Below are 14,551 nucleotides of genomic sequence, written 5' to 3'. Positions count from 1 at the left end.
ACTGAAACACAGGATGACAGACTAAAGGCCGAAATACTAAATGTCTTTTTCCAAAGCTGTTTCACAGAGGAAGACTGCATTGTAGTTCCTTCTCTAGATTGTTGCACAGATGACAAAATGGTAGATATCGAAATAGACTACAGAGGGATAGAGAAACAATTAAAATCGCTCAAAAGAGGGAAGGTCGCTGGACCTGATGGGATACCAGTTAGATTTTACACAGAGTACACGAAGGAACTTGCCCCTCTTCTTGCAGCGGTGTACCGTAGGTCTCTAGAAGAGCGTAGCGTTCCAAAGGATTGGAAAAGGGCACAGGTCATTCCCGTTTTCAAGAAGGGACGTCGAACACATGTGCAGAACTATAGACCTATATCTCTAACGTCGATCAGTTGTAGAATTTTGGAACACGTATTACGTTCGAGTATGGCTCAAATGGCTCTGAGCACTATGGGACTTAACTTCTGAGGTCATCAGTCGCCTAGAACTTAGAACTAATTAAACCTAACTAACCTAAGGTCATCACACACATCCATGCCCGAGGCAGGATTCGAACCTGCGACCGTAGCGGTCACGCTGTTCCAGACGGAAGCGCCTAGAACCGCACGACCACACCGGCCGGCTACGTTCGAGTATAATGACTTTCCTGGAGACTAGACATCTACTCTGTAGGAATCAGCATGGGTTTCGAAAAAGACGGTCGTGTGAAACCCAGCTCGCGCTATTCGTCCACGAGACTCAGAGGGCCATAGACATGGGTTCCCAGGTAGATGCCGTGTTTCTTCACTTCCGCAAAGCGTTCGATACAGTTCCCCACAGTCGTTTAATGAACAAATTAAGAGCATATGGACCATCAGACCAATTGTGTGATTGGATTGAAGAGTTCCTAGATAACAGAACGCAGCATGTCATTCTCAATGGAGAGAAGTCTTCCGAAGTAAGAGCGATTTCAGGTGCGCCATAGGGGAGTGTCATAGGACCATTGCTGTTCACAATATACATAAATGACCTGGTGGATGACATCGGAAGTTCACTGAGGCTTTTTGCAGATGATGCTGTGATGTATCGAGAGGTTGTAAGAATGGAAAATTGTACTGAAATGCAGGAGGATCTGCAGCGAATTGACGCATGGTGCAGGGAATGACAACTGAATCTCAATGTAGACAAGTGTAATGTGCTGCGAATACATAGAAAGATAGATCCCTTATCATTTAGCTACAAAATAGCAGGTCAGCAACTTGAAGCAGTTAATTCCATAAATTATCTGGGAGTACGCATTAGGAGTGATTTAAAATGGAATGATCATATAAAGTTGATCGTCGGTAAAGCAGATGCCAGACTGAGATTCATTGGAAGAATCCTAAGGAAATGCAATCCGAAAACAAAGGAAGTAGGTTACAGTACGCTTGTTCGCCCACTGCTTGAATACTGCTCAGCGGTGTGGGATCCGTACCACATAGGGTTGATAGAAGAGAGAGAGAGAGAGAAGATCCAACGGAGAGCAGCGCGCTTCGTTACAGGATCATTTAGTAATCGCGAAAGCGTTACGGAGATGACAGATAAACTCCAGTGGAAGACTCTGCAGGAGAGACGCTCAGTAGTTGGGTACGGGCTTTTGTTGAAGTTTCGAGAACATACCTTCACCGAAGGATCCAGCAGTATATTGCTCCCTCCTACGTATATCTCGCGAAGAGACCATGAGGATAAAATCAGAGAGATTAGAGCCCTCACAGAAGCATACAGACAATCCTTCTTTCCACGAACAATACGAGACTGGAATAGAAGGGAGAACCGATAGAGGTACTCAGGGTAACCTCCGCCACACACCGTCAGGTGGCATGCGGAGTATGGATGTAGATGTAGATGTAGTACACAACATATGAATAAAGCTGAAACAAGTCAATAGATATATGACTCGAAAAACATACATTGTCTGTGATCCATTTTGTGTATAACGTTTGTAATGCATCTTTGTTCACTAATTGCGACAGTTGAGCAGAAGTGTACGCACAGCAAGAACATAGTAAAATACGCAAGCAATTGTGAACAAGAAAATTTGCTAGCGAGGACCTACATTTATTTTTATAATACTCTCTGTTACCACCTTAATTTCTCTCACGTGATCCTCTGATCGTCACGTGAATATACGTGTAAAGCTCTGTGGCGCCGCCTAGTCTTCTCCGAATTCACATTCTGGAAGACTACACAAAGAGATTACGAAACATCGTTACCGTTTGTTTAAGAGCCCTCACACTATACAACTCTCTGCTATATCTTCGTGTGGTTTGGTCTGGTTACTTATATTCTTATTAACTATTCTTCGTGTTTCAAAACCTTACTCTGCATGTGGCTTTGATGGGGGCCACAAGCACTGGAACGGTGAAGCATATTACGTCGCATTGGTATCGTGTCTGTTTCTCCTGCAGCTACTGAATAGAAGTTGAAGTCGGATTTGTGCCTCTTATTACCGACAGCATGTGCCCACTGCAGTTCATAGCAGCACTTAGTGTCATGAACAGGTATTGAAACTAACACTCCGTATGATCGTACATCGTGTACTGGACACTTGAGGTAGCATGTAAGACTGAATCGACTGTTAACATGCGTTTTTAGCTTGTACTTCAAACGAGTGGAATATTCCGTATCCTTTTAAGTTTACAACGGAAGTTCACTTTCCACAGCAATATCATTCCGTTGTATGTTACATTTATTTTAGGATATTGTAAACAATGCTATTTTGTATTAATGGATTACAACAAAGTGAGTTCCTTACCTAGTCCCACGTGTAAAAATGACAGAGCTGTCTGGGAGAGTGACTGATTCTGTGCTGTATACCCGGTAGTACTGATGTTTGCTCACCTCTGCACGGCCGTCCTTCCGAGTATCGTCGTTACTATTCTCTTCTTTCTTCATGCGAGGGGCAGGTCCTGGAGTCGGTTGACAGGGAAAGATCTCGAAGATGGACGGATATTCTGGCTCCCTTCTCTCTCTGAAGCGTCCGTACTCCATAAACTGTGGGTGTTTTGTTTTTGCTATTACTGACTCATGTAGTATTGCAAATAGCTAGAACATAGGAATACTCTAGATATTCGACTTACCGCCCTTGAATGGATTTTATATCACAAAAGCACTTGTAAGTGTAAAGTCTGAAGAATGTGTTACATAGTGTTATAGGGAGTGGTTATATAATGAGATTGCTGTAAGAAATCCTAAACTAGTAACGGCCACTTGAAACCAAAACTTTTGTGTAGGTGCTAACTGTAGAAGATATTAAGCAGATTTTGCCAATGCAGTGTGGTAAACAATCTGATATAAAAAGATTAGCCCATGAAGAAGAATGAAACCAGTAAAGAGACTCATGGTCCATAACCATAATTGATTAACTTTGGCCCAGGGTGTGTATAACGTCTATGATGATGTTTTGTTTACTAATTACACGCACATGTGTATGCATACATGTGAACACTAAGTACATAGTAAAATTTGCATGCAAATGTAAACATGAAACTTGGAAACGAAAATATAAAGTTATGCTAATAATAGTACCCTAAATCATCTGCTGAATTAAATTAATTAATCTAATACCTTGTTAATAGCATATAAATTAGGTGTCCTGATAAATTATTAGATGGAATAGATCTAGCCACATATAATAATTCAGATTCATCGAACGGTGTAATAGTTCCTGAAGTTGTATAGTCTCTAAAGATACTATATCTTTTTTTCTTTAATGATTAACACCCATAATGTTACTCCATATGTACATCGCTATTCTTTTTAATTCTTGTTTTATTGTAGGGCAATTGTTTCGTTTAGGTATCTCCCTAAGTAAACATACTTGATCTACCGTTACACAATATCTTTCAATGGCCTAAATGGTTTCCAGTTTTTTTGGTAACATCTAAGTTTCATTGGCAAATGTTCTTGTATGTTTATAGTCCCAGAACCTCCGCTTTGATGCAACAAAGGCAGTATTTCTCCATCGAATAATGTAGCACTGTTATCAAATGGAAAAACAAGCAAGTATTCGTAAACGCCAATGCTTTCAATCAAATTTTTCCCACTAATAAATGCAAGGAGCGTTCTAATGCAAACCAGACGAACAATGAGCCATTAGATCGGTCCCATCGGCCATCATTCCGTAATACTTTCGATTTCCACAGGGTTTCCTATAATCAGTGTTGTACTATGCACCAATGGTATTCTTTAAGGGAGTAATCTTAACTGTCACTCGTGCTACGGCTCCTTAACAGCACTTACGCTGACGCATTGACGATGACATTATGGTTATAGCACAGAGACTATTTGGGGATAGGTATTGACTGACAGAGTCAGTGTTCTTTTTGTGACGAAATAGCCTGTCTATTGCCTCTGAGTAGAGCATGACTATTCCGAAACAGTGACTCTTTTGCACGGTTTACGCTTTTGATGTTGAAACTGGTACCTCAGAATGCTTGTCTGAGACACAGGCAAGGCTTTCATCAGGGTAATAAGCCGACAAACTTTTTATTGTACTGGTTCGCTATCTTCAGACGTGGTGGTTCGAGATTTCCACCACACTATGGGACACCTGTGGACAGGAAAGAGCATATGGTCTAAAACATTTCCTGTCTGTCTCCATTCTTGAATCACACTTCGGTCGTTTAGCTCAGCTCAAACAGTGATAAAATAACTACTTGCAAGCAACGCCTTCAGCAGCTTTCAGGGTCGTCAATGAGGTCTGGTTTAACCTGAAAGTAATTCACCCAATGTCCCATTCGTTCATTAAAGAATTCACCCTCGAAGGAGCTTACTGCTGTCGTGAGCCGAAAAACAAAATTCCACAATTCTGGTTACAGTTTGCCATCAGACAGTAACGTGTTCATATCATGGTGCCTTTACTTAGATTAAGTTTCCGATTACGTGTAATAGATGTAGGATGCCGTTTGGTCCACACACTATCTTGACAAGAAAATGTACCGTGGAACATTCGCCACCTCTGGTCCTCTCTAATGAAGCGCAGTAATATTTTTCACGATTTATCCTACACAGTTCATGTTCGCTACGTTTTCATACAAACTGTGCAAATAAACAATCTGCTTGCAGGATCTCACTTGTCTCAACGGGTCACTTGGGCCAATATTATTAAGGTAATCGGAATTATCCTCCATAACGGTTCCGAGAGAAAGAATATAGGGGACTTGTAACCAAGCATATGGAATCGCAGAAGCACTCTTGTTCCTTTTACGATCAACGTTCGTCTAGCTGTCGCTTTCTTGGACGCATTATTCGTTGGACGTTGTGTACTCACAACTCTCCGTCCATCTCCTCGCGCCCTTCACTCTGTCTTTCTCCTCCCACCACTCTCTCCATCTTTCTACTTCTCACTAGTCTGTGGCCGAGCGGTTCTAGGTGCTTCAGTCTGGAACCACGCGACTGCTGCGGCCACAGGATTCGAATCCTGCCTCGGGCATGGATGTGTGTGATGTCCTTAGGTTAGTTAGGTTTAAGTTGTTCTAAGTTCTAGTTCTAGGGGACTGATGACCTCAGATGTGAAGTCCCATAGTGCTCAGAGCCATTTGAACCATTCTCTCCTTCCATCTTCTCATCCTTTCTCTGTGCTCCCCCTCTATCTACGCACTCCTTTCCCTTATGTCGACCTCCTGATCCCCCCTCTATTTCCACTTCCTCGTACCCCCTCCCTCTTATTCCTTCTTCCCATCCTTCCCTCCCTCCTTCTGTTTGACCGTCTCCTCCTCTTCCCCTGTTCAATCCCTTTCTGGATCCCCCTCTCTCTCTCCATCTTCTTCTCCCCTTGCTCCACCCTTCTCTATTCTGCCTGTCAAAGTCATGCTCTTCCTCTTTCCTTTCACTGTCCATCTCCTCCTCTCCCTTCTGTCTGCCCATTTCTTCCTCCACCACTCCTTGTCTGTCACCTCCTCTCACTATCTGTTTCGATCTCCTCCTTTTCCCGCACTGTATATCCACATCCTCCTTTCCCCTTGTTTGTCCATGTTATCACTTCCACAAGTATAGGAGGCTTGTGATTCTCATCTCACAATATGTTTTTCCCAGATCGTAATGAATATGTGTACCAAATATGTTAAACATATAGGATGACATTTTTGTAGTGTCTTTGACAGTGTATGGACATGACAACTATGTTTCACATTTATTTAAAATACAGAGTCCGCCAGAAAAATGTATACACTCTTGGTCAGGCTCTATCGAGATATCGATAATGTCATTCGATTTGAGTTACGAGTGTGTTGTAGTAAGATCTTTGGCTCAACAGGTGTTAGTACTTTTATCTTGGAATTGAGAAAACAAGATGGTCGGAGCACGCTTGACATTCGAGCAACGAAAATGTATAGTGAAGTGATTTTTCAGGGTTGATAATGCCGTTGAAGTGAAACGTCAGTGCAGGCGGGAGTTGGAAAAGGGAACCGCCAACCCGCCTAACAATTAAATGCATCATTGACAGGTTTGAATTGCGTGGAACGATTTGTGATATTCATAAAGGAAGATCAGGAAGACAGCGTACAGCTTCAAGTCCTGCTTCGTCGGCACTCGTGTTGAAAATTATTTTGCAAATTCTACTCAGACGTCTGCTACGCAATGTGCACGTGAAGTGAGGGTTAGCAGTACAAGTATACGAAGAACCCTCAAAGCTGCAAAGTTGAAAGTTTACATTACACGATTACTGAACGCGATTTATGATGACGATCCTGATCGCCGAGTGGAATTTTGCGAATGGTATCAGCAAATTGTAACGGATGACGAACAGTTTGTGACGAAGGTAGTGTGGAGTGAGGAGACGCAATTTAAACTTAATGGAACTGAGAATCTCCATAACAGTGTCTGCTGGACAGCGGAAAATCCGCATGTTTTATGTGGATAAAGCGCTCAGTCTGCCAGGGGTCCATTTGTGGTGTGGACTATCAACCAGGGGCTTAGTAGAACTCTCTTTCTTTGATGTTACTGTCACTGGAGAAACGCCCCTGGAAATTTTACACACACAAATTTTGCCATGTATATGTGCGCTTTGTGGAGCTGATGAAGAGGTCTTCTACCAACAGGACGGGGCGCCACCACACTACCACCTAGCCACACCATTTTTTCCTGGATGATAATTTTCGGGGGCACTGGATTAGACGAAGAGGGCCCATTGAGATCCCTACACGGTCGCCAGGTCTAACACCTATGGTCTTTTACTTGTGGGGAACTGTGAAAGATAACGTCTATCGACGTAAGCCACGCACGCTGGAGGAACTTCGCCAGGACATTACAGCGACATGTGCAGCGATCTCCACTGTAGCAGTGACTGATGTAGTTGCGGCGACCGCTCGTCTTTCTGTTATGTGTACAGCCGCCAACGGCGAACATTTTGAACAATTAAAGTAACAATGTGAGAAACTGTAGGTTGTAAAACATGTGTGATAACTATTAAATGTAAAATAACACATAAGTAATAATTTTCGTTCCTTGAAGTGTGTATAAATTTTTCTTGCGGACTCTGTATTTAACGTGTATTTGTAGGTATATTTTACCTGTATTTCTAACGAAGGTCGTCCTGCAGATTCATTTCCACACAGCTCACTATTTATGACATCAAATCTCCTGAATTATATATGACTTACAAATAAATAATTTTCTAAGTACGCTCTACGGGATTTGTGGATACGTCTGCCACAAGTGTTGCGAATGCAGTTGATAGTAAAGAACCAACAGATTAATAAGTGATGTATGATGTATCAGTATTTCACGCTTCTTAGTCTTTGATATCATGTCTCCTCAGTTATATGTGGTTCAACGATGATAGAATCTGTGGTATTGTGAATACAGCCTGCAAAGAGGTGTCTCGTACACAGTAGTACAGAAGTAATAAATTAAAACTTGGTGCTGTGCGAACAGCGAAAATGTAGAAACGGCAAACTAATTTGCTTTCTACATTTCCTGGAGTTGTCAACGAGAGAAATTTGCAAGACACTGAGTGCTCTCATTCTCAGGTCGAATACTGAAAGCATGGAGTGTGGTTGTTCGCGTGTTATGGGTTACACTGCAGTTTTCTGTGTGTGTCAGAATGTGTATAGGAGAGATGAGCGAAGAGGAGAGGGACAGTCGGAGAGGGAAAGGAAGAGATGGACATCGAGACACGGCAGAGGAGACGGACAGAGTGAGGGGAAGGAGAGATGGAAGTGAGAGAAGAGAGACAGGCGCATTGGACAGGAGATATTGTGAGAAAAAGATGAACGGATAGAAAGGGGGAGGAGTACATGAACATAGTGTGGGAGGAGGAAGTAAACGGAGCAAGACCGGGCTAGTAGATGGCCAGAGAGAGGTGGAAAGAGGAGATGGGCAGAGAGAAGTAGTACAAAGTAGACAGACAGAGGGAAGGGGCGATTGGGAAGTGTGCATGAGGGAGATGGTGACGTAGTGGTCAATTGGAGAGGGAGAGTGTGTGAGTTAGTAGATGGAAGAGAGGAGACAGAAAAGGAGTGTATTTCTTCCTTTCTAATAGTAAATTGGGAGAAATAAATACGCGGGCGCCTCCGTGTACTCAGCCAATAAATATATAAGAAACGGAAACTGGCTCTCAAAACTAAACTAACATCGCACTAAAATAAGCAAATCATAATTCGCACAGGTCAAATATGTTGTTCTTTAAAAGTTAATCTTAAGAGAACAATGAAAGTGGATAAACGGGTGGACACAGAACGAAAAGATTATAATGGATTTACGTGGTGGAGAGTGACCAGAAATTTTGATGGGTTAGTATAACTCCATTCTTGCCAAAAGAAAATCGTGTACTTCAATCTTTAAAAGGCATGTGGAGTGGACAAGTGTGGGTGTATGTAAAGAATACAATAAAATAAGCGGACAGTGACCTGTGATGGGTATAATAGGTTCACAGTCATGATAATATTACCGTAGGAAGCAATATGAAAAAGAAGAGAGTCTGATGACCTTAAAATATCATGTAGTCATGGTATTGCGTAGGTGACGGTTTTATATTTAGTTCTTAGCATAGCAGAAGCCACACACACTGATCAGACAGAACATTATGACAACAGACCTACTATACATACACTACTGACCATTAAAATTGCTACACCAATAAGAAATGCAGATGATAAACGGGTATTCATTGGACAAATATATTATACTAGAACTGACATGTGATTACATTTTCACGCAATTTGGGTGCATAGATCCTGCGAAATCAGTACTCAGAACAACCACCTCTGGCCGTAATAACGGCCTTAATACGCCTAGGCATTGAGTCAGACAGAGCTTGGATGGCGTGTACAGGTACAGCTGCCCATCCAGCTTCAACACGATACCATAGTTCATCAAGAGTACTGACTGGCGTATTGTGACGAGCCAGTTGCTCGGCCACCATTGACCAGACGTTTTCAATTAGTGAGAGAATTGGAGAATGTGCTGGCCAGGGCAGCAGTCGAACATTTTCTGTATCCAGAAAGGACCGTACAGGACCTGCAATATGCGGTCGTGCATTATTCTGCTGAAATGTAGGGTTTCGCAGGGATCGAATGAAGGGTAGAGCCACGGGTCGTAACACATCTGAAATGTAACGTCCACTGTTCAAAGCGCCGTCAATGCGAACAAGAGGTGACCGAGACGTGTAACCAACGGCACCCCATACCATAACGCCGGGTGATATGCCAGTATGGTGATGACGAATACACGCTTCCAATGTGTGTTCACCGCGATGTGGCCAAACACGGATGCGACCATCATAATGCTGTAAACAGAACTTGGATTCATCCGACAATATGACGTTTTAACATTCGTGCACCCAGGTTCGTCGTTAAGAACACCATCGCAGGCGCTCCTGTTTGTGATGCAGCGTCAAGGGTAACCGCAGCCATGGTCTCCGTGTTGATAGTCCATGCTGCTGCGAACGTCGTCGAACTGTTCGTGCTGATGGTTGTTGTCTTGCAAACGTCCCCATCTGTTGACTCAGAGATCGAGACGTGGCTGCACGATCCGTTACAGCCATGCGGATAAGATGCCTGTCATCTCGACTGCTAGTGATACGAGGCATTTGGGATCCAGCACGGCGTTCCGTATTAACCTCCTGAACCCACCGACTCCATATTCTGCTAACAGTCACGGGATCTCGACCAAACCGAGCAGCAATGTCGCGATATGATAAACCGCAATCGCGATAGGCTACAATCCGACCTTTATCAAAGTCGGATACGTGATAGTACGTATTTCTCCTCCTTACACGAGGCATCACAACAACGTTTCACTAGGCAACGCCGGTCAACTGCTGTTTGTGTATCAGAAATCGGTTGGAGTCTTTCCTCAGGTCAGCACGTTGTAGGTGTCGCCACCGGCGCATACCTTGTGTGAATGCTCTGAAAATCTAATCATTTGCATATCACAACATCTACTTCCTGTCGGTTAAATTTCGCGTCTGTAACACGTCATCTTCGTGTTGTAGCAATTTTAATGGCCAGTAGTCTTTAAACACGTCCAGGCAATAGCGGCGTCACACGGCAAGGAATGACTGCTAGTCTGACACACGCTTGTGCATGTACTATCAGTGACAATGTTGTTCTTTTGTGAAATAGGGAAGGCACGCGATCTATCTACGTTGGGCTGAGGTCAGATTATGGCCCAGAGGCTCGGCATTACCATGCCGGGAACTGCACGACTTACCGAGTTTTCGAGAAGTGCTGTGGTGAATGACTTCAAGATGCAGCGAAAACAAAGTTAAAACCATGTCCTTACGTCGTGAGGTTGAGCGGCAACACCTCATTACAGAAGTCAGACTGCAAAACCGGGACAGGTGTCGAACTGTGCTTAAACTAAGATCAAACTTTAAGGCTGCGCAGACTACAGTTGAATCTGAGTACACAGAGCACCGAACACTCCTAACGAACGGCCTCCACAACCGTCGACGCATGCGTGTGCCAATGTCAGCACCTGACGTCGGCAACTACGGCTGACCCGGGCACGTGACCATCGACGCAGGAGTTGGCACATGGCAGAGCGTTTCATGGTCCGATGAATCCCAATACCTTCTTCATAATGCCGGTGGGAGTGTGTCAATCCATCGTCTTCCAGGTTAACAGCGCCTTCACACCTGTACTGCGGGATGGAGACAAGATGGCGGCGGCTCCATTATGCTCTGGAGAACATTCACGTGAGCATCCGTGGGTCCAGTTTAGCTTGTGCAAGGCACCGTAACGGCAGGGAGTACACTGTTTTCAGATCAAGTACATCCCATTATGACGATTACGTTTCCTGACAGCTGTGGGATTTTCAGCAAGATAATGCACCATGTCACGAGTCCAGGAGTGTAGTGGAGTGGTTTGACACACCTCAACCCGCCAGATCTGTACCCTACCGAACACACGTGGGGTGTGACCGAACGTGGCTTCAGAGCTTACAGCTCCCTTTCCAGGTATTTACTGGAATTGGGTGACTCGTGTGTGCAGACGTGGTTTCAACTCCCTCCAGCGACCTATCAAAGTGTCATTGCTTCCTTGCCACGACGTGACAGAGCTGTTATCCGTGCCAAAGGTAGACATACCGGCTATTAGGTACGTCGTCATATGTTCTGTCTGATCAGTGTATGTGTAAAGCCTGTATGTAGCAAAGTTCATGGGCAACTGAACGTATGTTTATGATAATACTGCTGTAGAAATTAATAATGAAAGCGAACAGACATTATATGATTTGCAATTATTAATAACACACCCACTATTTGATTTATACGGATTTATTTAATTGTTAGTATTCGACTATATAATACTACGCTCCTCATTTAAATATATGTTCATTAGCTATGAAAATATAGTTGCTTCATAAAGACGTAAAATTACCTTAAGGTGAGATCTGAAACTCTTCATGGGAAGTGATCGTGGATGGCTGAGGGCAAAGAGATTTGGACAGTGAACCACCAACGATAAAGGAGAGCGTTTCCTGGAGTGTTCAGATGAACATAACATGGTACAACAATCATAATCTTAGAAGTGGATAAAATAAAAAACTGCACCCGGAAAGTCAATGTGATAATGACAGCCATTTCATCGATTTTATATTCACGTTGAGAGCTTAAAGATATCAAATAAAGTCTAACAACAGTTCTCCAGAATTAGACGTAGACACCGAAAACGAATGTATGTTTGTAAGGTCTAATTTAAGATTTAATATAAACCGGAAAACTAAAACAAGTAGTTGGAATATTGAAAAAAACTGGTACGTTAAAAGAACAGATTTTGCTACTAGAGTAAGCGTTGTTACTAATTTCAGTACTGCTTTAACATCGCTGTACCGTTTCTGATACGTATTGGAGTTGCACACCATGTTCAGATCCATTATTCCAGCATCAAGGTCTTTCTTCCACTCTTTTCTACTTGTGTAGCGCTCCACATAAGGTGTCGCTTCCTTCGTTTTCTGCGTTTTCTTCGTTTTCTTCCTGCAGGGAATACACGAACAGCACAAGATGCTCCGTAGCACCTGAGAAGCCAAAACAAAATCACTATACGCGTAAACCAGTGCCTATACATTAAGACAACGATGACGCCGCCTCAGACGTGGCTACATAGAATCAGAAAGTTGAGGGGTTTTTTTTGTGGACTGGCTCCGACACGGATTTGACCCTTGCCTCAGGTTGTTGGAATAATCTCTTGAAACTGTAAAATCTGCATTAATAGACGTATTTATTCCAAATGTTGAGAAAAAATATGCTTCACGTTCAGTGGGACTGTGGTGAAGTGCAATATCGAACAGTGCGGGTATGCATGTGTTTTCGAATTAGTTTTACGTTACATCAAGTGAGGAGCTATGAGATACAATGGAGGCTCACTCAGTATCCTCCTGCTGTATTTATCCCAGGCGAATTGGAATTCCATATTACCAAGCCGTAACACAGTGTGTCAGTGTTCAGGACGTCCACGACGAATGGCAGCTGCAGTTAACTCCGAGATAATATCTGGAGTATCATATTAACAAGTGAGGTATATTTCCTTATCCGAGCAGAGTTAGACGCGAGAGGCGTAAGAATTTTAACTCTAAGCATTATTTCCAATAAAAATTTTCATGGTCCTTGAATGGCATATTCGGTCAGCCTGTTACAAGAAATCCATCTAAAAAATGTGTGTGCTGCTTCGATTTCCGAAACGTGATCCAAACTAGATAGGCATATCACCTGTAGAAGGTACTTTGTTATTAGGTCAGGCAGACTCGACTCTAAGGGGGGTGACGCTGTCCTGCTGCGGCAGGAATTACTTTCTCGGATATACACATTAGTTCCCCTACCGCAGGACAGCAGATATCGGTAGCACGAATTAAATTACGTTCTGTATTATCCACGCCGTTAGCCGGTTTTTAGTACCCGAGAACTGAGATAGGTGAAGTAAGAGTGGAAAGTACTGTTGCTCCAACTTGAGCAACCGCTGGTGCTCTGCGGGAATTTCAGCGCTCACACCTCTATTTAGGGAAATTCGTGTACAACAGACCCAGGACAGAGCTCACCTAATGTAATGGAAGACAGTCACCACATAGTCCTCGACGACGGCTCTCCTGTTCTGGAGTCTCTTGCGACAATAGTGGCTCACGTAATTCTTGCCACCAAAAGTGAATATTTGTGTTCGGTCGATATTTCATCAAAAATCAGGATAAGGTAACTTTTCCTGTTATTTGGACGATGGAAGCGACAACAAGAGACGTGGAATTCTTTCCTAAAAGTCATTGGAACATAAATAACAAAAACTGGCACTCTTTCAAAAAGTAATAATAGAGTTGCTGAAGTAAGTTTACCCGAGAACGGCTCAGTGTAAGTATCTTACTACACATTCTTTAGAATATTAAATGCGAAAGACTTCTAGTGTCAAAAGCGACATTTAACTTAGTTATATGTTAAGAACTCCGTGGTACGGTGGAATACAGAATACTCACCAGTGACTGCCGAACGTCGTCTAGAACGAAAGAAGGGTAAAATCTTCTCATCTGTGGAAGATCACCCGTGAAACTGGGATGTAAATGCTCGAACTAACATGTTTTAAAAATTGTGAAAACCTCTTAAGTGGATAAATTCCCCCCCCCCCCCAGCAGTCATCACATATGATCATTTCCTAAGGCCCCCGTCTTAGATGAAATGGATAAATTATATACGGAAGTCCTCTACGAATTCAGTCCTTGGAATGTATTATGCTCACTGTCCTGTTCTCTCTCTCGTGACAAATCGTCCCTTCACGACTTTTCTACGAACCTTATCGACATCTGAATTAGAGTCTGCTACCCCTCTGAATAGTTCAAATTATGGTTCCAGTTCCCTAATCTAAATCGGTGCCTGGAAGTCCAACTTCCTACATACCTATCCCGTTGTCGGCTTGTCGGCGTTTACCAAAAGAGCTCTTGAAAGACTTATTTTGTTTTGTGTTCAGATCTTTCCAAAGTGCAGTACCAAGTGTGTTAGAATAAAAAAAATTACTCGTACAAACTGAAGAGGACTCCCTAAACGCTTAGATCAGCGCACTACTCTGTTTTTAATATACACACGAGAAATGAAGAACATCATTACACCAGTGGTTAA

The sequence above is a fragment of the Schistocerca nitens genome, chromosome 7 (assembly GCF_023898315.1).
Source record: "Schistocerca nitens isolate TAMUIC-IGC-003100 chromosome 7, iqSchNite1.1, whole genome shotgun sequence".
Lineage (NCBI taxonomy): Eukaryota > Metazoa > Arthropoda > Insecta > Orthoptera > Acrididae > Schistocerca > Schistocerca nitens.
The sequence above is the reverse complement of the archived record's forward strand: the minus strand, read 5'-3'. Positions refer to the sequence as shown.